This window comes from Canis lupus, chromosome 23, assembly GCF_003254725.2.
Source record: "Canis lupus dingo isolate Sandy chromosome 23, ASM325472v2, whole genome shotgun sequence".
Lineage (NCBI taxonomy): Eukaryota > Metazoa > Chordata > Mammalia > Carnivora > Canidae > Canis > Canis lupus.
In genome coordinates, this window is record NC_064265.1 from 13,743,256 (window position 1) to 13,768,660 (window position 25,405).

At 42.0% G+C, this 25,405-nt stretch overlaps 1 long non-coding RNA gene across 2 annotated transcripts in view; it reads right to left on the bottom strand.

Annotated features, from left to right (window-relative positions):
• The window catches only part of LOC125753417 (uncharacterized), a 60,063-nt gene that overhangs the window by 29,040 nt on the left and 5,618 nt on the right, over positions 1–25,405 (bottom strand). Inside the window, exons 2-3 of one of the 2 annotated variants that reach the window (XR_007405195.1) lie at positions 13,059–13,301; positions 2,559–2,791 (exon numbers count right to left, since the gene is read on the bottom strand). This is a non-coding gene — a long non-coding RNA (uncharacterized LOC125753417). Of the gene's footprint in view, positions 1–2,558; positions 2,792–13,058; positions 13,302–25,405 lie in introns of those variants that run through there. The other variant, XR_007405194.1, reaches the window with a different exon arrangement.

A 25,405-nucleotide genomic window follows, 5' to 3' on the forward strand; every position in this document is an offset into this window, starting at 1 on the left:
AAAGCTGCTTTGGAGGAAGGGGGCAGTTCATTAATTCCATGGAACTTCTCAGCTTGCTGAATGAAAGGGCCAGAGAAGCTCTCAGAAAAATAGATGGCAGATGTCAGCTGTTTAAAGTCCTGCTGGTGTGCCCTGAAATGGAAGAAGTTAAGGATATATGAGTGGCACACTCCCACTATCTGTTACACAACGGTGTGTTCTCTTTTGTTTTGGAGCATGAGAAATTTGAACATGTTTATAAGTCAAGGAGAAAGAGTCAATAAAGAGTGAGAGGCATAAGGTTCAGAAAAGAGAGAAACTGACTCATGTTTCATGGAGTCAAAGGGAGGTGCCATCTTGAGGTTCAGTGGGAGGAGGGAAGAGCTACAAAATAGCCGCTCCATGTTTAGAGGTGGGAAGGAAAGTAGGAAGGAAGTGGATGTAGACACTTTTTTAGGTTGGGGGTTGACACACTGAGGTCTACCCTATGTCACGATTTTAAGTTATGAACGTACTAGGCAGTCATCTTTTTAATGAGTGAGGGAATTGAATATTTGTTAGGTAACTTGAGGCAAGTTCTGAAGGTTTGAAATAATCAATCAAGGGAATGGGAAGGGAAGCTGACCAATAGTCCTGCCGCATTGTATAACCCAAGGGGCACTGTTCACACAATGGTGTGCAACACAACACACTGCCAATCAATGTGGAAACAGTTTATAAAGCAATATGGGTAGGCCAGCTGAAACTGAACATCCAAAAATTTTAATGGCATTAAGATTTTTTTTTTTTTTTTGGCATTAAGATTTATATGGGATGACATTTACTTGCGGGGAAAGGATCACACCTAAAAGTAGGCGGGTTGGATTGATTCACAACAGGAGATTTTCCAATATGGTTAGTAAAAAGGCAGAAGAGCAAGAAGAGTTAGCATCTTAGAAGACTGAATTCATGGATCCTAAAGTCAGGGAGACTGGTAAGGAAGTGGTCAAGAAGTTGGGGGTGTTTGTGAAATGAATGAATAAGGGATGGGGGGACGCTTGGGTGGCTCAGCAGTTAAAATGTCCACCTTCAGCCCAGGGCGTGATCCTGGAGACCCCGGATGGAGTCTCAGGTCAGGCTCCCCGCATGGAGCCTGCTTCTTCCTCTACCTGTGTCTCTGCCTCATTCTCTCTGTTCTCTCATGAATAAATAAATAAAATCTTAAAAAAAAAAGAATGAATAAGGGATGGGGAGCAAAAAGAGAGGAACATGGAAGAAGAGGTGGTTGCAGACAAAGATTAAAAACAAACAAAACAACCCAGGGATACCTGGGTGGCTCAGTGGTTGAACATCTGCCTTTGGCTCAGGGTGTGATCCTGGTATCCCGGGATTGAGTCCTGCATCGGGCTCCCCAGGGGAGCCTGCTTCTCCCTCTGCTGAGGTCTCTGCCTCTCTCATGAATAAATAAATAAAGTCTTTAAAAACAAACAAACAAACAAACAAACAACCCTGGTTGATGTTAAGTAGGAATCAATACTGAGAAATACAGTCCAGGAAGTGACCCTGTTATTGAGTTGATGGTGTTGGGTGCAACTGATGGTTATGGTCCAAATGGAGAATAAGGATCCTGGGGTTTGTGGGTTGGGAAATACACAGCATGTATGTGAACACAAACGTCTCCTCACCCACGGCAAATGTGACCTGTCGTGGCACTGATAGCTTCATCATCCTTTTCAAACAGCACTGCTCATTTTTGTGTCATTATCCTAGGATGTGGGTATTTTGTACAGAAGGTGATAAACACTGATTTGGACTGAATGTTGTTGTTTGTGCAAAGTGTGTCATAATAGAAAGTGGCTGGACCAGCATCTGGAGCCTTAGGTCCTTCCTATGTCTATTCCTAGCTAACTGACCCTGCGTAGGTGACTTAATTGATCTGTATGCTTGCAAATTGGGGGTAATTACACCTACTTTGCCTACCCACTGGGAAGTTGTAAAAAGACTGCTCTTAGAAAAAGTCAGGGGCATGTGAGTGGCTCAGTCTGGTTAAGTGTCCTTCTTCAGCTCAGGTCATAATCCCGGGGTCCTAAAATTGAGTCCCTGCATCATGCTACCTGCTCAGTGGGGAGTCTGTTTCCGCCTCTCTCTCTCATATAAATAAATAAACAAATCTTAAGAAAAAGTTAAAAATGCTATACAGATATTTGTCATTGATGTCAGTATGTAGAAAGCTACAAGCAGTAGCATAAAATGGGGGCAAATATGGGACTAATTGAAGAAGATGACCTATAGATTCAAAGTTCAAGGATAGATCCTGTGTTTTGTTTGTTTTTTTTCTTATCTCCACTTTCTGAGTATTTTAAAATTCAAACTAAAGCATTCATTTCAATGATTGTCACTGTTATTAAAGAAAAAAAAACCCAAAAGCTTTGCTATTTCAAAAAGTGTTTAAAAGAACGCTGGAAAAAAAAATAAAAGAAAGCTGGAGGTTGGAGGCATTATACAATATTAAACAGTGCTGCCCCATCATGCAGAACTCTGAGATTTCTGATATTTTCTGCTTTTTATTTTCCAATGAGCTTCTCCCCCTCATACCCCCCACCCAGCAGCAACTCCTAGCCGGCTGTTCACAGTCAAGTGTAAATTAGACCTGTTGCATTTTATGGCTTGGCCCTGTTTGACCATTCCCATGTCAACCTGACCGCTCTCTCTTCTATTTTTCCAAGGAGAAAGTGAAATGTTATTCACGCCTCTCCTGCCGGAACTCACAAGTGGACGCAACTTCTTCCCAGTACACTGTGAAAGCATTCAAACGCCATGCTGATTGTTCCCCCTGTGGTCAAAACAGAAACTTGTTTGTTTTCTCTCAAATTTATTTGGAAAGGATGTTGTTACAGCAATGCTGTTTGAATTATTATAGCTAACCTTTTCCAGTGTACATGTCCAGAGGCATAATTGGATTCCCAAAATGAACTCCATTGACAACAGCTACAGAAGGATGCTTCAGCTTGTTTATTCTTAAAATTAATGTTGCTTTCATTCCTTCTCTCCCCATGCTTCTCTCTCTCTCTCTCTCTCTCTTTCTCTCTCTCTCTGGCTTGCTCACCTGCTCCCTCAAAAATCCACTAAGTAAGTAGGGCTTAGTGAATAGCAGATCTCTTAATTATTTACAAAAAATAATAGCTTCAGCAGTCGAGATGTGGTGACGGAACCGACCCCAGTCCCTGCCCTTCCCTTGTCACACTGCGTTTACCTGAGCGATGTGTTTAGTTGGGCAGAAGAATCCCTGTATTTCTCACCGTTGTATGGTCACTATCCCTTGTGACCTCTCAGATAAAATTTAGTGGCATCAAGCTCTGGTAGCCACTTCTGCTCCTGGAGCATCGTTATTCTTACAAATTGTACATCATTATGCTTTTATGGGAAGGCTATTATACCTTGTAAATAGTACAAGCCCAGCAGCTGGCCCAGCAGGCTGCACGGGGGCATTGCCAGCTGACTGGACAGGAGGCTCAAGAGAAAAGCAGCCCTCTGCCCTGAAATGCGCATACCTGGTAGTGGAAGGACAGGTGCTCATCACTTTGGGAGGTTGAGTACTTGGGGTGGAAAAAGCCCTCATTTGGAAAGCCGATGGGTACAGATTACCTTCCAACTCTGCCACTGATGAGCTTGAGCACATTCCTTGACCTCAGCACATTAACTTCTTGAGCTTTAAAAGGGAGATGATATTCCAGCCTCACGGGGATGGGAAATGTTGTAGCCATTTTGGAAAACCAGTCTGGCAGCATCTATTGAAACTAAAAATCTGTGCATTCTTAAAACCAGAAACCTCACTTTTGGAATCTATCCCATAGAAATAAAAGCTCCAGTGCACAAGGCTGTGTGTGCTCGGGTGTTTGTACAGATGAATGAATTGGAACATCTACACTCTGGAACATTGTGCAGCCCTCAGGATGAATGGGTTTTCACGGAGATATTTTCATAAGGTTTGCTTGAAGAAGAAAAATGATATGCAGAAAGAAGTAAATCATATATGCTATTTAAAAACCCTTCTATATGTTTGTATGCATGTGTATAAATTAATGTGTATGTGTGTTTATATTTGCTGTGAATATGGAAAGATATGGAGATGGAAAGATGCATGCATGGATTATCTTGAGGGAGGGGAGAGCACAATGAAAAACAGAATAGGGAATTAAGAGAAAAAGGGAAAGATTGTTTCCTTTGCTGTGCAGAAGATTTTTATATTGATGAAGTCCCAAGTTCATTTTTGCTTTTGTTTCCCTTGCCTGTGGTGACATGTCTGCTAAGAAGTTGCTATGACTGAGGTCAAAGAGGTTTCTGGAAACAAAAACAAAAACAAAAACAAAAACAAAACAAAACAAAACAAAACCCCAGAGGTTGCTGCCTGTGTTCTCTAGGATTCTGATGGTTTTCTCTCTCATATTCAGGTCTGTCATCCATTTTGAATTAATTTTTATGTATGGTATTAGAAAATGGTCCAGTTTCATTCCTCTGCATGTTGCTGTCCAATTTTCCCATTTGTTGAAGAGACTATCTTTTTTCCACTGGATATTCCTTCCTGATTTATAAGGAATAAAAGTCAATAAATCTTAAAGGCAGCCTACAGAATGAGAGAAGATATTTGCAAACGACATAGCTGTTAAAGGGTTAGTATCCAAAATCTACAGAGAACTTATCAAACTCAACATTCAAAAAATAAATAACCCAGTTAAGAAATGAGCAGAAGGGGATCCCTGGGTGGCGCAGCGGTTTGGCGCCTGCCTTTGGCCCAGGGCGCGATCCTGGAGACCCGGGATCGAATCCCACATCGGGCTCCCGGTGCATGGAGCCTGCTTCTCCCTCTGCCTGTGTCTCTGCCTCTCTCTCTCTCACTGTGTGCCTATCATAAGTAAAAAAAAAATTAAAAAAAAAAAAGAAATGAGCAGAAGACATGAATAGACACTTTTCCCAAAAAAGGACATCTAGATATCTAACAGACACAACGAAAAGATGATCAACATCACCCATCACCAGGGAAATACAAATCAAAAACAAAATGAGATATCACCTCACACTGGTTAGGATGACTAAAATTAACAACACAAGAAACAACAGATGTTGGTGAAGATGCAGAGAAAGGGGAACCCACTTGCACTGTTGGTGGGAATGCAAACTGGTGCAGTTACTCTAGAGAACAGTGTGGAGGTTCCTCAATATGTTAAAAATAGAGGGCAACCCGGATGGCTCAGCGGTTTAGCGCCAGCTTCAGCCCAGGGCGTGATCCTGGAGACCCAGGATCGAGTCCCGCATTGGGGTTCCTGCGTGGAGCCTGCTTCTCCCTCTGCCTGTGTCTCTGCCTCTCTCTCTCTCTCTCTCTCTCTCTCTGTGTATCGAATGAATAAATAAAATCTTGAAAAAAAATAGAAATACCCTATAATCCAGCAATTGCACTGCTAGGTATTTACCCAAATAATACAAAAATGCAATTCGAAGGGATACATGCACCCCTATCTCTATAGCAGCATTATCAACAATAGCCAAACTATGGAGAAAACCCAAATGTCCATCAATTGATGAATGGGTAAAGGAGACATGGTATGTAGATAGAATAGAATATTGCTCAGTCGTCAAAAAGAATGAAATCTTGCCATTTACAACCACGTGATTGGAGCTAGAGTTTATTTTGTTAAGTGAAATGAGTCAGTCAGAAAAAGACAAATACCATATGATTTCACTCATATGTGGAATTTAAGAGAGAAAACAGATGAACATATAATATAGGAAGGAGCTAAAGAAGAAAATGAGAGAGGGATACAAGCCTTAAGAGATTCTTAATGATAGAGAACAAACTGAGGGTTGAGGGAGGGAAGGAGGTGGGGGGATGGCCTAGATGGGTGATGGGTCGTAGGAAGGGCATTTGTTATGATGAACACTGGGTGTTCTATATAAGTGATGAATCACTGAATTCTACTCCAGAAACCAACATTGCACTGTATGTTAACTATGTAAAGTTTACATTTAAAAAAATCAAAGGGGGGAAGACCCCATTAGAAAGTGTTTATGGTCTGTTGTGTGCTAAATATATTTCCCCCAAATTCATGTTGAAGCCCTAAATCCCAGTACCTAAGAATGTGACTATATTTGGAGGTGGTACCTTTCAAGAGATAAGTAAGATTAAATGAGATAATTGAGATGGGCCCCAATCCCATATGACTGGTGTCCTTATGAGAAGAGAAAGCTATAACACAGACGCACACAGAGGGAAGACCAGGTGTAGATGGTGGAAGGAGGCAGCCATCTTTACAAGCCAAGGAGAGAGGCATCAGTAGAGGTCAATCCTGCTAATACCTTGATCTTGGACCGCAGCTTCCAGAACTGTGAGGAAATTAATTTCTGCTGTTTCAGCCACCCAGCCTGTGCTACTTTGTTATGGAAGCCCTACCCAACCAATACATTATTATCACACTTAAACATTTCTACGTAGCCCTTTTAATTTCTATGTATATAATAAATTAAATATATGGAAAAATGCCTGCTTCCCATATAAAGTATCAAATGCTCAATAAATACCAACTATTATCATTGTTGTTATTATTACTATTGCTATTGATTTCACCCCACCATATGCAGCGGGTGTTTTTCATTACTATTGCTTTGTTTAGAAATTCCTAATTATGATTTGTAGACAAGAGTTGTTCATAGAGACTTTCCATTTTTAGATTGAAGTATCTACTTTGTTTTACTTTTTCATTCTTCTAATTTATTTGCAGTTTTAATAAGATCAGAGCATGCTGTTCATATTCTTTGACTTTACAGAATTTATTGTGGCTTATGTGCACACTAACATATCAGTTTTTCCACATATGTCAATGACAAGGCTGTAAAACCTAGTAAATCTGCATAAGATATACATTAATGTAATATGTTTTAAGGTCACTCTTACCACTTGGTGCTGTGTGTATTTTGTTATATGTTTTTGTGAGGTTGTTTTTTTCTCTGGGTAGTCTGGTTTGTTTTAAAAATTCCTTTTTTGACATTTAGAAAGAGTTTGTATTTTTGTTTTAGTATTTACCAATAAATTAATACCTTTTACATGTCCTTAATTTTTTCTTCTCCTTACTTAGACTTCTATTTGTCATGTCATCTTTCAATGATGACTTAGAATCTCACCTATTACCCATGTGACAATAATGAGCTCATTTTGCTTTCCCCTGTCTCCCTCCTTTTTCACCCATTTTTTTTTTTAGTTTTGCTGTTTCAACTTTATCAAAACTTTTAACATTTATAAGCTATTCTCCTACCTTTACTGCTTTTTTTGTTTCTGTCTCCCTCTTATATAGATGGCAGGGGCCTCATCCCAGGACTCTGGGATCATGACCTGAGCAGAAGGCAGACGCTTAACTGACTAAGCCACCCAGGCTCCCCCTCTTCTATATTTCTTATATGAAATGTTCTCTTATATCTGCAAATACTTATTAATGGCATGTAATTCATGTTAGAGTGTGTGTAGTTTGATCCTGCTTTTCTCTTAGAGTTTTTCACTGATTCTCATTTTCATCATCTTATAATAGATTTATATGGATGTAGTCTATGTTCTGTTTTTAAATGTCTTGAATTTAACTGGATGATCAATAGAAATTGTAGCAATTAGGGGTGCCTGGCTGGGTCAGTTCGTTAAGGGTCTGCCTTCAGCTCAGGTCATAATCCTGGGGCCCTGGGATCAAGCCCCCCAGTGGACTCCCTGCTCAATGGGGAGTCTGCTTCTTCCTCTCTCTCTTTGCCCTCCCCCCCCCATTCATGTGCTCTCTCTCTCTCTCTCAAAAAAGTAAATAAAATCTTTAAAAAAAATTGTACCAGCAATAGAAGGGTTTTGGTGGTCCACAGGCTTCTTACTTTAAGAGTGCCCTCTTCTGCCAGGGTAGTGAAGTGTGTGTTCCTCATTATGTGGTGTCTTTGGAGGAGGAGGACTGATATGTATTCTGATTCTGTTATGTTCATTTGTTCCATAAGTATCTTAATTACTACAATTTGTTTCATTCTTTTATTTTATGAGATTTTTATTTATCTATTTTATTTTATTTATCTATTAGAGGGACAGAGAGCCAGTGAGAGAGAGTACAAGCTATAGGAGAGGTAGAGGGAGAAGCAGGCTCCCCATTAAGCAGGGACCCCAATGCAAGCCTCCATCCCAGGAGCCCAGGATCATAACCTGAGCTGAAGGCAGATTTGAAACCGACTGAGCCACCCAGGGGACCCTGTTTCATTCCTTCTCCTAGGAAACGTTCCTATTCCATGTTGCCTACCTTTTCCCTAGAAAAAGTGCTTTATGCAGACAGACTGCCACTTCTAGCGCTATGCATTCCAAGACTGTACCTCAGATTATTCCAGAGCTAGTGCTCTGTTGCACCAGGCCAGAAGTGACCTTAGAGTGAGCTCATTTGTTATCTACCAGCGTCAGAAACTTGAAACATTCTCCAGGTTAGGGAGCATTAGTATTTGTATAATATCGATTATTTTCAATCCTTGTATATGGTATGTCTATCCATTAATATAGATATTTAGTAATTGACCTCAATGAGGTTTGGAAATTTCAGTATAGAGGTGCACACCTATTGCATCTCTTATATTAGATTTATTTTATTCTGGTGGTTGTGTTCTTTTAACAAGCAGTACAGTTAGGTTTTTGTTTATTTATCCAGTTGTACAATCCAAATCATTATTTAGAGTACTTAGTCTTTTTTATATGTAACATAATTACTGATATATTGGGGGTTAAATATACTATCTTAAATTATTTATTTTGACCTAATGTTTCTTCTTCTTTCTTGCTTTACTTTAAGATTAATACAAATTGTAAATTATTTCATGGTATCACTACTTATTTGGGGACTAATTGTTTAAATTGGAGATTTTTAGATATTAACTGCAAATGATAACTATTTTTCAATTAAAATGCACTTAATATCTAACATCAATGAATCTCAATAAAAATAATAGATTTTTGTTTTGTCTTTGTATTTGGAAACATTTTTACTAGTTTTAGTTTGTTTTTAAGATGGCAGGAGATCAACATAGATTTGGTGAGAGAAGCAGCAGGGGTGAATGTTACAAGTAAGGATATTTGAGGGAGAGATTGCTACACGCTGGGCAAGGTGTTCTCACCTCTTTGTAAACCTCCTCAAGATTTTAGTCAAGTATTTTTTGTTTTTGTTTGTTTGTTTGTTTGTTTTTGCTTAGTTTTGTTTTGTTGAATAATTGGATTTGTGTTTCTTGTTCATGTAACTCTGTTGAGGTTGGTCACGAGGCAGATCAATTTCTTTACATTTTTTGGGAACTTGCCCAGGTCTGAGTACCAGTCAGGGTTCAGCCAGAAAAGAGAACCTACTCTGGGTAGTTTGATGGAAGGAAATTACTATAATGATCTGGTAACTAAAGTCTTAGAAGAACTCAAGAAATAGAAGGTAAGGAATCTCAAAGAATATTAACTGCAAGAAGCTGCCTCTATCTTTGGGGGCAGTAAGACAAAGGGAAAGGCCATTGTCACCAGATTCCAGGAGTTGTGGCCGCCTGGTGGGAGCCACATCCACCTTGGAGTCTATGTGAAAGGAACTGGACACACAACCCAAAACAAAGAAAGAAAAGAAGGAAAAAGGAAAGCAAGCAAGCAAAATTTTTTGGTTTCTTCCAAACCATATTGCAGTTTCCTGTTAGGGCCTCCCCTGATAAAGCAAAATGAAAGCCAAGAGGCAGAGGCACCTGGGAAACATAATTGTAAAGAGTCGGTCCTCTGTGATTTAAAGCAAAAGAAGGGAATGGGAGAGAGTGAATGTCAGGGTAAAAGGCAAATGACTGGCATGGCACATCTTGTTGTCAAGTCTTTCTTACACATGCTAGGTGACTTCCAGGCACAAGGAGACTGCCTGGGTGGCTTCAGCTGCCCTGTTGATGGCCAAGTTTGTTATACTACGAGTAATTGAGGGATGTGGTCTGTGACCAGTCCTGGCCTGGCTCTGCTGAGTGTCCCGATCTGGGTTAAGAATTGCTTTTTTCGGGGCAGCCTGGGTGGCTCAGCGGTTTAACACCACCTTCAGCCCAGGGCCTGATCCTGGAGATCCAGGATTGAGTCCCCAGTCAGGCTCCCTGCATGGAGCCTGCTTCTCCCTCTGCCTGTGTCTCTGCCTCTCCCTTTGTCTCTGTGTCTCTCATGAATAAATAGATAAAATCTTTAAACAAATAAACAAACAAAAAAGAATTGCTTTTTTCCAGGGCACCTGGGTGGCTCAGTCAGTTAAGCATCCTGATTTCCTAGGATCATGATCCCAGGGTCCTAGAATTGAGCCCCATGTCAGGCTCCCTGCTCAATGGGGAGTCTGCTTCTCTCTCTCCCTCTGCTCCTTGTTCTGCTCATGCTCTTTCTCACATTCACTCTATCTCAAATAAATAAATACAATCTTTTTTAAAAAAAGAATTGTTTTATTCTCACCTATTACAATCTTGTAGGTGGGAGATGTGTTTGAGGAGACTGAGTCATTATTAAATAACCACAATGCAATATTTTTGTGGGATCCTCTCAGGGGAGGGATGACATCCCCAGGGAAGTTTTCTGATGCAGAAGATCTAACCCAGTTCAACCCCTCCTGGGCACACCCATCCTCAACTTCAGCCTCTGGAAGTAAACCTTCATCTTCATGCTATTGAGTTGCCCATGCCTGGTGACACTGCCACCTTGAAGGGAGTTTTGTCAAGATTGTTCAAGCATGGCCATAGTGACTGGCATTCCCTTAATTGACGCTTACCATTACTCGCTATTCTAAATAGTGAAAATGCAGGATGGTAGCTGCCTCTCCATTTTCACCCTTGTCAACTTTTTTTCTAATTATTTTTCCCAAATAGAGAAGTAGGAAGGTGCAAGGAAGATGGTCAATTTCCCTGCATAAGCAGAAGTTAAACCTAGGGAGAAGCTATTGGTCAACTCTGCCTTTTCTTTTTTCATACCATCTTGTTAGTTTATTTACTTATTTGCCCTTACTCCCCAATTATAATATAAGTTCCATGTCTTATTCATCACTCCATCCTCAGCACTTAAGGCATTGCCCAGCACATAGTTTAAGTGGTCAGTAAATAACTATTAAATGAATGAACCTACAAAAGAGACCAAGGAGTAAGTAAGAGATAGGGAGAGGGGGACCCTAGGAGGTATGATGTCCTATAAGGTAAAGGAAACAAGTTTTGATAAGTATAGTCAATATTGCCAAATATTGTGGAGAGATAAAGTAATAGAAGTACTTGACAGTAGCCATTGGGTTTGGTGATAAGGACATCATTGGTAACCTTGGCAAACATCATGTCCAGTGAAGTGCTGAGGGCCTGAAGACTGGTGGTGGTAAGAGGTGAAGAAGAGGAAACCGTGAGTGTGGACAAGTCTTGACAAGTTTACTAGCAAAAAGGTGAGTGGGGAAGTATGGTAGTAAGAAAGTGTTTCTTTAAAAAGTGGTAGGACCTTGCGTGTCTTTACATTCTAATGGGAAGGAGCCAATAGGTTGGGACAGTTTAAAGATGCAGATAGAATTAGGAATAGTCAAGAGTAAGACTTGTGAGAAGGTAGAAAAGGCTATAACCTGGAATATGAGTAGAGAGATTAGCCAGAGCTAGCAATACCTCTTCTACGATAATAAGAAGAAAGGCAGAAAGGCTGGGAAGAGAGTTTTAGGCACATTTGGAGGCTGACAGTGGGTGGGAGGGTAAAAAAGCTCTCTGTGGTGACTTATTTCTGCTCTGGAAAGGTGAGGTCACTCATTCCTTTGGTAAGTGCTTACTGAGAGTCTACTCTGTGCCCATATTCTGCTGGGTCCTGCATGCAGTGGTGAGCAGAGACTGACATGGGTCTGGCTCATGAGGAGCTTAGAGGATAGCAGGGACATGGTTCTTGAGCAAAGGATCACATCCCAAATTATAAAAATACAGCAGCACTGTGATTAGCAAGAGGTATATTGATCTGCATGGTTTTGTGATTTTTGTGTGATTGTAAACTCAGGAATCAGGAAGAAGCCCAGAGGAAAGCCAAGGGGAGAATCCAAAAGGAAGAGTTTGAGCACCTGATTCTGGGCAAAAACTTTTCATAGGTTAGGGAACATGAGAAAATTCCTCCTGGTGCCTGAGTCTGCCCAGGTGGAACTGAGCCTGAGACAGTCATTGCTCTGATACTAGACTGCGTGTCTAACCCACCAGGTGAGAATTCAGCTTGCTGCTCTTCCCATACCCCTCCACGCCCACTGCCTTTCCCAAGGGGAACTGGCTCTGACTGCTGCTTACTCTGTGAACAAACTCTTACCTGATAGAGAATATGTTTCTTCTAATCTCATTTATTTATAAGGTACTTAAAGATAACGGTGAAATTAAAATGGAACTCAAAACTCTAGCTAAGGGATGAGCTTTCTGGAACTTTGAGTTCTTTGTAGAGCTTTGGGGTTCTGTAGGTTGTGTGCTCCTGGCTCTTCTTCTGTCTTAATTTGTTTGAGGGGGAAAAAAAAGAAAAACTAATCAAGAGTTCAAATATCTGGATATTAATTTGTGTCCTGACTCTAATTAACTGTGTGACTTTGTCACTTCACTTCACCTCCCTAATCCTGTTTTCCCTTCATTGGATTAGATGAGCTTCCAGTTGTCTGATCCTACCTATTAATTTGAAGAGGAATTTTTAAATGTACAATCTGCTTTCTGAACAATTCTGGGTATGAGGCACCTCCTATATGTCACAATAATTAGTAGGTTGACTAAGTGTTGATTTAATTACTAAACTTGTTTCTCAGTCATAATTTTCAGAATTCTCTACCCTCCCATTACGTTCCTCTACTCTTGCTTTATTTACTTTCTTACCTGAGCAGGTCATTTGCACTGGCCTCCCCCGCATTTCTGCCTCTTCGTTTCATACTGTGACTGTGCTTATCCTTCTTTCATTAATGATTTTTCAGGAAACAAGCTACAGCTGATTATTCTGAGGCAGAACCTTCCATTTATAAACTTAGCTACCTCATTATTTGAAAACATTAAGGAGAGAACATACTTCCTTTGACCTAAAGACTTTCAAAAGAACTTACCATAGACCATGAACTATTAGGGATAGAAGAGAGATTCACCCAGATGGATCAGCTCCTTGACAAGTGGCCACCTGGGTTAAGCTTCTGTTCTTCTGAAAGGTAGTCTCCAAGCGCTTGCAGCTTGCAACGAGGATCACCCCATGATGAGAATACTGGGCAGGAGGAGCTGTTCTACAATTTTCTCAATTGAACAGCAGACCCTGATATGAAAGCCTGCATGGCTCAGCTGAAGAAATGAGCCACCTGAAGGGACACAAAATAGATGATGGCTGACTTAGTGAACTTTCTAGAAGGACCGTGAGAAGGTGCTGTCTCTCAGGTCTAATCCTTCCCCTCCCTCAACACACACACACATACACACACACAGATACACAGACACATAGACACACATGCACATTAGAACTGGAAACCATTAACCATTGGCTTGTACAGGGCACACTAGACAGAAGGTTGGCTGCACCCCTGGAGACCCCAGCAGCCTATTCACCTGAGGGCCTTCTAAATACAAACCACTCTTCTGGGTGGATACCACCCACTCAGTGAGTATTTCCTTGCTGACTAGGGAAAAGGCAAGACTTTCTGTTTTAACAACCAGAAGCTTATCTATCAAATTTAATCAGAGGTGTAGGTAACAATCAGCTCCCCCGAGCAGAACTTTGTCTCTCCCTTGTCCCTGCCCCCATGCTTCAGCATTGCCATTTTATGGATTTCATTTATCCACATCCCATTTTTTTTCCTGGACCATTTTAAAGTAAACCCCATAGTTATAAATTTCGCCTGTAAATATTTATGTATTGCTAGAGCAGAGGTTGTTATCATACCAAAAAAATTGATAATAGTTTATTAATATCATCTAAACTGAGACCATATTCAATTTTCCCAAATTGAACCAAATGTTTCTTTTTTTTTAAGATTATATTTATTCATGAGAGACACAGAGGAGGCAGACACAGACAGAGAGAGAAGCAGACTCCCCACTGAGCAGGGAGCCTGATGTGGGACTCGATCCCAGGACCCCTCGATCACGATCTGAGCCAAAGGCAGACACCCAACCACTGAGCCACTCAGGTGTCCCTCAAATGTTTCTTTTCAAAATTGGTTCATTCATATCAAGATCCATTCAAGACCACCCCTCCCCGCCCACTCTCCTGTTGGACTCCTCACTGATACAACAAAGGGGAAGACAAAGGGAGCAAGAGGGAATTGTTGATACAGCCCAAACGGGTCAGCCTCTGGGGGCAAAGACCAGAGTGAGGAAAGATGGAGGAGGTAGATCTACAGAAGAAAACAGGAAACTCACTATGCCTCAGAACACAAAACTGAGCTCTGTTTGCAAGGAAGAGTGTGGTGATGCATGCAAGAGCTGCAGGGAGACAAAGTTTCTGCTGTCTCAGGAAACCTCACCCAGTTCTCCAGCTGGAAAGGAGAATGGAATGGGTCCTGTTCATTATCCTCAGCAACATGCAACAAAGGAGAAGGAAAGACATATGGGGAAGGGAAACGAGAAGGAAGAAGGAAAAAGGAATGAAGGATGGAAGAAAAACACATATTGCATTAATTATAGCCATCAGTGGTACTTGGATATTGCCACTACTGAGATATTAAACTGAAAAAGTAGGGGCACCTGGGTGGCTCAGTGGTTGGCTCAGGTCATGATCCCTGGGTCCAGCGATCGAGTCCCACATCAGGCTCTGGGCAGGCAGCCTGCTTCTCTCTCTGCCTATGTCTCTGCCTCTCTGTGTCTCTCATGAATAAATAAATAAAATATTTGAAAAAAATGGAAAAGTAATACATCGGACTGAGTATAGATTTCTAGGGCAGTGAAACTACTCTGTATGATACTATAATGGTGGATACTTAATAATATAGTTGTCAAATAATCAAATAATGATATGGTTGTCAAAACCCAAAGAGTGCACAACAGGAAGAGAGAACCTAATGTAAACTATGCACTTTAGTTAATAATAGGGTATCAATATTGGCTCATCAATTGTAACAAACGTACCACATCAACACAAATGCTAATAACAGGGACCGCTGTGTGTATGTGTGTGTGTGTGTGTGTGTGTGTGTGTGTGTGCGTAGAGGTATGGAGAAGAGATATAGGGGAACTCCCTCTGCTCAAAATATGTTCTGCATTACTACAAACTTAAACTGCTCTAAGAAATAAAGTTAATTACTTTTTTAAAAAATGTGTGTTAGACTAAAGGAAATACAGTTAGTACACCAATCTTAAAACACTTTCTACTTGTCAGAGTATCATGAGCATGGTGAGAATAACCTTAACTCAGGTAAATAGGCAAAGTTAATCAGAACATGAGTGTCTCTGCATTCCTGTTTTGATAAGCATGGATTTCATTACATTTGTATAGCTTGCTTAATGCAGTTACAAAATACACCATCTCCCAGTTACACAAGACAAAACGTAAAAACAGAGGCAAATGTTTATTTTCTTTCAAGACCTCACTTTTGCTTTAAAAATAATGATATTGGAAATAATAATAGTTTGCCGTAGTGATGAATATCTAGTTGTCCTTAATATCAGTTAGAATCTAAGGCAGGATCATAATTGGCTACAGAGCAGACAAACTAAGGAATATCAGTGGTTCGGGGTCCTTCAGCCCTGGCAAGTTGCCAATAGATTATTCAGTTTGTTCTTTGGTCCTCTGTGTTGGCAGCTCTCAGTATCTTTCTATGAATAGAATTTAATGAGCAGAATGGATAAAATAATTTGACTGCAAGATGTAACAATTTGATGGCCAGTCAAAAAGCTAGCCATACACAGAGGGGCAGTGGCAGTTTGTTTTTTATCTGCTCTAGTCTCCAAAGATGGCACCCAATGAACCAAGCCTCCATATGCAACTCATCCCCTCCCACTTATGTGAGCTGGCCCTGTGATTCACTTTTGACCATAGAATATAGGTAGGGTGACAGATATTAGGGAGGGCACTTATTACCACCATGAACACTGGGGGTTGTCTGTAAGTGATGAATCACTGAATTCTACTCCTTCATGAAGCCAATATTGCACTGTGTGATAACTAGAATTTAAATAAAAATATGAAAAGAAAAAATTAAAAAGTGTAGCAGGTCAAAAGTTTTGCAGCTTCCACATAGAACTCTTGAAATATTCTGAGGGAAGCCAGTCGCCATCTAAAAAGTTCAACTCCCCTGAATCTATCTCAAGTTCTCCTTAGCAATATACTTCAGAGTACGATGACCTCTGTACCAAATACTGAGTGGAGAGAGCTGTGTTTGTTACGTTCTGATTATCTATTGTTGCAGAATGAACTGCTCCAAAACTTAGTGATTTAAAACAATGTTTTTTTATGGATCAGTTTGTCGGCCAGTCTCAGCTGGGCAGTTGTTGTCTGGGGACTCTCATATGGGTACAGTCAAATACGGAAGTTAAGGAGCACATAGGTGGGTCAATGGTTGAGCATCTGCCTTGGGCTCAGGTCATGATCATGGGGTCCTGGGATCAAGTCCCATATCCGGCTCTGGACAGGCAGCCTGCTTTTCCCTCTGCCTATTTCTCTGCCTCTCTCTCATGAATACATAAATAAAATCTTTTTTAAAAAATATCGAAGTTAAGTCTGGGGTCATCTGTAAGCTCAACTGCACCACACATCCAAGATGGCATCTTCAAGCACATGTCTATCACCTTCCCAGGTAGCTGGAAAAGCTAGAGGTTGCCCCAGGCATCTCTTTCTCCACATGCTGCCTTTTTGGTGGCTAGTGTGGGCATCTTCACAGCATGGACATTTGGGGAGAGCTGAACTGGACTGTATGTAAAAGCTGCAAGACTTCTTTTGACAGAGCCTCAGGAGTCCTGTAGTACCGCTTCTGCCACACTTGGTAGTCAGAAGGGGTCATCTTTGGAGACTAGTGGCTTACAAGAGCAAATAGATTTGAGTGCCTCTGTTCTTCTGTAGAAGTGTTTTGTGTGTGTGTGTGTGTGTGTGTGTGTGTGTGTGTGTGTGTGGTTGTTTCCTTTTCTTAAAGGTTCCCTTTAAGTAGCAGGTTCAGCTAATAATAACAAAGCGACTATTCCTGGGGGCTTGCGGTGTGCCAGGCGCTGACTGCCCTACTGCTTTATCTCTCTCAGTATCCTGTGAATTACTACATATTTATCTCCATTTTGCAGAAGGTGAAACAGTGAAGAAAATAACTTGTTTAAGATCATGTGGTTAGTCAGGGCAGGCCCCTGTGCTGTCCATGGCAGAGCCATTCTAATTTCTAGCCATCTACGTAACTGTGTTAAATTCTAATCATTTCTAATGCTTTTGTTTCTTTGCTTCTTTAGGAGAAGCCAAGAGAACCTTGAGGCAGATGCGCTAAAGGCAGGGTAAGAAAGGAAGATGTTGGAAATTACCACCAGAAAACAAAATTATTTCCACTGACTCATCCTGAGGAGAGCACAGATCATTCTCTGTGATGACTCCTGCCTAACATCCATTCCCCCACCTTATCCCTTATCTACTTGTCACTGTGCTTTTGGTCAGTGGTTCTTAAACCTGGCTTACTTTATAATCATCTGGGGAGATTTAAAAACTGATGGTTCAGCAATAGCTTAGACCAATGAAATCACAGTATCTGGGATAGAATTGAACTATCTGTATTTTATAATTCTCTTAATCCCACAGAAGTCAAATAATATAAACACTGCTCAGTTATTGAGAACAGTTTCCATTTATTTCACCAAAAACACCAGGACATTCCATATTGCTGCCTTTTGCTTTTGCCACCCATTTTGCTTGGCAAAATTCAGTTCATCTTTCAACACCCAGAGTGTCTCTTCCTATAAAAAGCCATCTTAACTTCAGACCACCCTTCTTCAAAGAGGACAGACCACACTTCCCACTGCCTGTCATACCTCTGTTGTAGCAGCAACAGATGCTGCTATGATATGTAGCAGCGTATTATTTCTCTGGCTTACTTCCCTGGCCCTCTCCTCCTACCACTCGCCATCCTAATCCTCTCCAGGGCAGGTAACATACTTTACTCAAAAAACAGTAACAGGAACAGCACAGTTCCTGGCACATAGTAGGGCCACGATAAATGTTTATTGACTGATGAATGATAAATGAATACATGGTGGAAGAATGAATGAATGAATAAATGAATGAAACTTGCAGAATGAATAAATGAATGAAACTCTGCTACTTACAGTGGTTTATTCCAGGGCTGAGGTTATGGGCATAAACTTCCTTACTGAGACTCTATAAAGAATATCAGACCCGCCCATATGTAAACATTAGGCTTTATCCCTTACAAATGACTAAGCATTGCCTATCAGACAATGATGTAATCAAACCCAATATCTTACCCATAAAGATTTGAAGTTCAGAAAAATTTGAAAGAACTGTTTCTAAACGCAAGCAAGATACAACGGGTAAAGGGTATTCTAAAGTAGACAAGTCTATCAGTCAGGGTTCTGGCAAGAAACCAATCCCACATTCACAGTGGAACAAAGGGATTATCTCAATGGTGCCCCAGGCGTTAGGGAAACCGATGAAGAAGGATGTGCTATGCTTGGGCTGGCAACATGGGGGCTCTTTGTCATCATCCCTTGACCTGTCTGAAGAGGCAAAGGGAGAACAGGTCCTGGAACTTAAAGAGAATAGCTGTTTGGAGAGGGCTATGTGTCAGGAGCCACCAGGGGTCATCCATGCGAGACACAACCAGTTGCAGCAACTAGCAGAGAAGGAACATAGGACCTCACGTGTCCCCTCTCTCTGACCTCCTGCCAAAGCCCCTCATTGGCTGAATCCCACTGGGCACAGAAGGGCAAGAAAGCCCAAACAATATAGGTCCAAATGGGTCAGCCTTCGAGGTTGCAGAGCTCGGTGGACAGGAGCTCTGGGAAGAGAATGGAAAAAATGCAGCAGAGTAAGCCGGGTCAGTCCTTGGGGACAATGAGCACACCCCTGTTGGCATACATCTCTTCTACCACCTTATTCCCCTGGCAGGTTGCTCAAGCCCAAGCTACTTTCCCATGATTAATGGTGTTACCAGGTCTTACAACGGACTTTTCAGGAGCACAATCTTGACTTGAACCTTTTATTTGCTTCTTAAACACATCCAAAATAGTTTGAAGTTCCCTAAGGGTTTTTACCATTTCCAGCCATAGAAGAGAGAGACAATAAACAGAAGGGAAAATCTCAAAGCTTCAAACTTATACTGCAAAACTGAACAAAGAAAGTGCTCTGAAGTCTATGATGCATTACAGATTTGGCCTCTATTTCTTCTCAGTGGATTAGTCTTGGTCCACTCGAGATCTTAAATTCACCAGGGCCAGCAATTTTTTGGCAGGAAAAAATTTCCTGCCAAAATTCCTCCAATTTCCTTTGTTTTCCAGAAAGTTCTAGGTCTATTATCTTTTCTGTGGCTTCTACCAAGGGTCACAAATGCAAATGAATATAAGGGCCTGATTAGGAATTTAAATAAATTGAGCTGAGTGGAAACTCTGATGCTTACCATATGCCAGGCACTAAGTGTTTTACATTTATCAGCTTCTTCGCTCATCACAATTCTATGAGATAGGCATAATTATTACCTGTTTTTCAGAGGAAATTGAGACATGGAATACATTTCCTGTATAAAGGGAGCAGCAGGTACTTGGCTCCTCCTTGTAATCAGGCAGAGAGCCGAGTCTTGACCCTGCATTTTTTAAGAGCTTGAAATCTGAATTTCATGGGAACTCTCTTAATTAAGGAAAAAGAAATGGCAACATTTTAGAAATTTTTAAAATGCTATGCAGGCCAAAGAAAGTAACTCTGTGGGTCAGCGATGGCTTTGGAAAGATCATTTACAATCTCAAGTCGACGGTTCTAGAAGCCTTTTAAGCAGAGAAGCTCAAATATTTTAAATCAAAAATAGAGAGAACCATTATAAAATTAGAAGTTGCCCCTATAGGTCCCTGCTTTTCCTCAGCAGGAGACGCCAGCACAGGACGCACCCCCACCACCAGGCCCCAGCCATCCAGAAACAACTGGAAGACAACTTCTAGACTAAGTGAACTAGAAGTTGTCCAGAAACAAACAAACAAACAAACAAACAAACAAACAAGCAAACAAACAAGTGAGTTTCATTTGCGTTGCTCCCAGGAGGCCAGACACTTCGCTTCTCCCTTTCAATTACCTTCTCTTACAGACAGTTGCCCAGAGGAATCTAATTTCACCTCCAATCATTTTTTCCATTACTTTTACTTAGGAAAATAAATAGCCATCCCTTGTGCTGAGTACTCCAGATGAAATTGTAGAGCTGCTACCCAATTGGAGGAAAATGTTTGGTTTGCTGAGCCCATTTACGTTTCTCGCGGTTCCTGTTTTTCATAATGTCAGGTTTGAAACCCCCATACACACTAATGACTGAGTCATAAATACACCAAAAAGTTGCTACACGTTTCCGAAAGTTAGTTCCTGGGTGTCTACTTGTAACTCTTTTCAAAGTGCTTTCCCCCACAAAGAAAATACCAGCAGCAATTAAAGCAGACAAATGACTCATTTGGGTGAAAGCAGTTTTCGAGTCAAGGGTGTTTAAAAGCAAAAGTTATTTTTGAAAAATCTTCACAATCAGCTCTAATTGGCAGCGCTGTTTCTTCTTATTTTGCACTATTGTGAGGGTTTCAAGAGACCTCTTGGCCATCGTGATCCTCCCATGTGTGGGCAGAGCGGGGAATAAGGCACAGCCAGCCTGGTGGGCTTAATCCTACAGAACAGTGATTCTGGAAGTGTTGTCCTGGTGCCCACCTGCACCAGAATTACCTGAGAAGAGGAGGCGCTCATCTAAAACGCAGAGTGTGGGCCCCCTCGCCCTCACCCCTACCCCAGACCAGCTCCATCAGAATCTCTGGAGTTTGAGCAGAGGAAATTGGCATTTTAACAAGCTTGCCTAGGTGATTCATTGGGCAAGCTATAAACTGAGAGCCGTTATGACAGAGGCATGGGATAAAAACAATAAAAGCTGACATTTCATGTACATTTCCTCTGTGCTTGACACTCTTGGCCTTGCCCTCCATATGCCAGCTCATTCGTGCCTCACTTGTACTGTTGCAGGACATCAGGAAGATGTGACTGCCAGACCCACTCACGAGCTGGACTCAGGCTCTTGGAACTCCTCACCCCCTCCCCTGTCCTGGTAATGTGGGTTTGGCTTGCATATCCTGCTCCCAGAAGCAAGGATAGAGGACACAGCCTTGAGATGGTGATGTGGGGTTGCGATATACCCTGCGCTGTGGTGTATGTGACTGAACCCAATAAAGATCTCTATATAAAGTTTTAAGATTTGGTGGGTGGGTGTAGGGATCTTGCTGCTGCCCAAGCAAAGCAGCATGTCTAAGTTCCCTTTGCTTCTTAAACCTGGCAAAGGTCAGTTCATCTTTCAACACCCAGAGAGTGTCTCTTGCTATGCAAAGTCACCTTAACTTACCAATCAGAGTGGCCAGCCTCTTTTTATTACCTGGATCCAAGTATGGATCCAGTTTCAGATTCTACCTGGGAAGCTCCCAAGTGTGTTGGGAACCACAAAATAACCCCTCTGACAGGTACTATCAATCTCATATTTCAGAAGAGGAAACAAGGCACAGAGAAATTTTAATAAATTTCCCAAGATCATCTATATGCCTGATTAGTGGCAGATATGAGAGCCGAACTCAGGCAGTTTGGCTTTGGAGGCCACTCTTTTGCTATGATTTTGGAGTCTTTCACCCATGGGGGTCCCCCAGGGTGCTGGTTTAAATGCAGACTCTGGGGCCCATGTGCCAAAGATTCTGATTTGGTGGGTCCTGGGAAAGGCCCATCAGCCTGCTGGGGTTTGGTGAGTATCCTGGGGAACACCCCCTTGCTCCCTGTGGTCACACTTTCACATACCAGATTTGTCACAAGATGGTCATCAAGGCATTTTCCCTCATAGATAAAGGCCTTACGTGGAGCATGACCCAGAACCCCTTCCTGCTGCACTGTCCGGCTGTCTTCTCACTAGGTGCTTCCCTCTCCTGGCAAATATGCTCAAGATGTCTGTAGTTGGAAACATGTGGTAGAGCTGAAACCCAACCACAGGCTACCTCACACCTCTAGCTGTCCTCCTTGTTTGTTTGTTTTTTTTCTTTTTAATTTTATTTATTTATTCATGAGAGACACACAGAGAGGCAGAGACACCGGCAGCGGGGTGAAGCAGGCTCCCTGCGGGGGATTCCGATGCGGGAGTCAATTCCAGGTCTCCGGGATCAGGACCTGAGCCAAAGGCAGACGATCAACCACTGAACCACACAGGTGTCCCCCTCCTTGGTTTGAACATCAAACCTTTGGAATTAACAGCCCACCTTTCCGTGTCCACCCTCCATTCCCTCCCCAGCCCACCACCTGTGGGTGGCTTCTACTACGATGCCCTGGATGGGGCTCTAACTAAGGTCTCAGGTGGCCTCTCCCCACCACCCCGGCCCCCTAGGGACATTTCCCTGCCCCATCTCTGCACAGCGCATCAGGGCTCACCCCTTCCTGACACCCCCTTCCTTCTGGGCTCCCGTTGCCCTATTCCTCAATTGTCTTTCTGCTATTCCTGGATCTTTCTTCTGCTCTTTACTTTCAGGGGCTCCCTGAGGTACTGCTCTGGGACTTTCTTTTCTCTTTCTTCTGGCAATGTTAGCCTTTCATGTGGCTTCAGTAATTATCTATAAAATCCCTGTCCTGACATTTCTTTCTCATTCTCTTGCTCTTTGGAAGTCTTATTCTTTCTTTTTAAGCATCTTTTGGATAAACTTATTTGAAGGCCCCACAGTGTTTCAGTCTTATCCCAAACAGCTCATTAGATGTGTATCTTCCCCCAAACACATTTTTTAGCTTTTTATTTTTTAAAAAATTCTGTGAATAAGGTGCCTGCGTGGCTCAGTCAGTTAAGCATCTGCCTTCGGCTCAGGTCATGATCTCAGGGTCCTGGGATCCAGCCCCGCATTGGACTCCCTGCTCAGTGGGGAGTCTGCTTCTCCCTCTTCTGCCTGCCGCTACCCTTGCTTGTGTACTCTCTCTTTCTCTTTCTCTGTCAATAATAAAATCCTTAAAAAAAAATTTCTGTGACTAGTTTCATCATCTACCTAGTTTCCCAAGTCAGAAAGTTGATTCATCCTCAACTCCCCACTCTACATTTAATGCAAGTCTTGAACTTTCTAGAAAGTATGTCCCTACTGCTTTAGTTCAGCTTGACAAATGACCCCAGAACTGGTCTGTCTCCAGTTCTTCCTGCCTACTCACCAGGCCTGACTGCCAAAAAAAAACAAAGTTGGTAATGTATCTCTGTTGCATGGACGTTCAACCTACAGCTCAAGTCTGAACCACTTGACTTGAAGATCTGAGTTCATGCCAGCCCCTTCTCAGACCCATACCACTTCTCCACTTGCACTCTGCTCCTGCCACCCACCACGGCTGCTCACCGCATCGAGCCTCCAGGTTCTTGATTTGCACAAGTGGACCCCTCTGATGCTTTTTTTGATTTCTTCATTTGGTTAAACTCTGACTTGTTTTCTAAACCCAGTTGAATGCCATCTTGTCTGGGAAGCCCCATTCCTCCGAGCAGAGACCAAGTTACTCATGCTCTGACTGCTCCAGGATTTGATTCTACCCAATGCATCTGAATTACCTTCTTACACATCTGTCCTCATCCCTCAGCTGAGAGCATCGCAGGGAAAGACCTCTGATTTGTTGGATCTGTCTCCGTAGCCTCAGAGCCTGCACACAGTGGATACTCACTAAGTGTTATTCTAACAGATGGCAATTGCTCCCCGGCACTCAGAGTGCAATCAATGTCACAGTTACTTATCTTCCTAAGCTCCATTAAGTTTGGCTCGAGCACTCACTTGCCAGTGGAAATCTTGTGCAGAGGAATTTTGAGTCTTATAAGACCAAGTAATTGATGATGGGCCAGGGTCCCACACACTGGCTTGTGAGGGTCAGCATTGCCCTGGCAGACTAGAGTCATGGCTGCCCTTGCAATGGAACAATCAGGAAGTTTAGGCCCATTATATCTGTACCTGTCTGTAGAGGTGCCTACACTGCCAGCTACTGCTGAAGCCTGCCTATCTCCAAGGCCCAGGGCCCAGGCCAGGACCTAGTTACTATAACCATTTGAACCCCTGACCTGTCCTCACCCAGACCTCCTGGGGAGTCCATGGCATCATCTCCTTCCACCTTCAAGTATCAAATTCTCTGTCTTCTTTGTTCTATCTGGGAAGAAGAGAGGGGGTAAGGATGATGGCTGCTTTTAGTTACAGCTGATTGACCACAGGAGGGAGCGCAGCCCACTGTGGCCAAAGGGTTCTTTCTAATTTTCTGAGAGATGTTGGGAGTAGAGTTTTTGTAAGAAATATTTTGGTAGTTGATTTTTATAAACATCATTGTTGTGGGACCCCAATAAAACCTGTTTGTAGGACAGATTCAGCTGGTGGCTGGGCAGTTTGTGACCTGTGACCCAGGCCTCTCTTTCATAAGAATTTGAGGGTTTGTCTATGGTGGCCCTCCCCTCCTAGCAAATTTTCTTCTGCTCTGGGAAACACAAGACAACTGCTTACTCTGACTGGAAGTTGTAGAACCTAATACTGGCTGCTTCTCTCTTTGGGGCAATGATGGGAGCTCTGTAGACTTCTCCATGGTCGGTTCTAGGAGCAAGTGCATAAAAAATAAAGACTGGCTAGTATCTTGATAAGTCATCTTGTAATATTTAGTTATTATGGCAAAGAGATGAAGGATAGCCCAAGGTTGTAGCCTTTCTTCTAAGGAACACTTCTGTATTTTAATAATGACCTGTATCAGTGTGTTTTAAGCTATCTGTGGGGAAGGGCCATTTTTAAAAATCTGTCATGAATTAATAGTAAAATATGGTAATAGCAAATTATTAGAAAAGGTGAAATAAAAAGATATACATAGTACAAAGCTCCAATTTTATTTTTATATTATTAGATACAGCAGACATAAAATCAGTCTGCCAGATTGTGATAGAGCAGTGGTTCTCAACCAGAAACATTTATCTCATGGGGATTTTTGTCAATGTCTAGAGACATTTTGGCTGACGTAAGTAAGAGGAGGGTGTTACTGGCATCCAATAGGTAGATGTCAGGGATGCTGTTAAACATCCTAGAATGCCCAGAACAGCCCAACAACAGTCACCAGGCCTAAAAAGTCAATAGTGCAGGGGTGCCTGTAGCTGGACCTGTTGAGTGTCTGACTCTTGATCTTAGGTCTTGCTCTCAGGGTGGTGAGTTCAAGCTCCATGTTGGGCTCCATGCTGGGCATGAAGCCTACTTTAAAAATAAAAAATGTCAATAGTTCCAAGGTTGTTTCTATTATAGTTTTTAA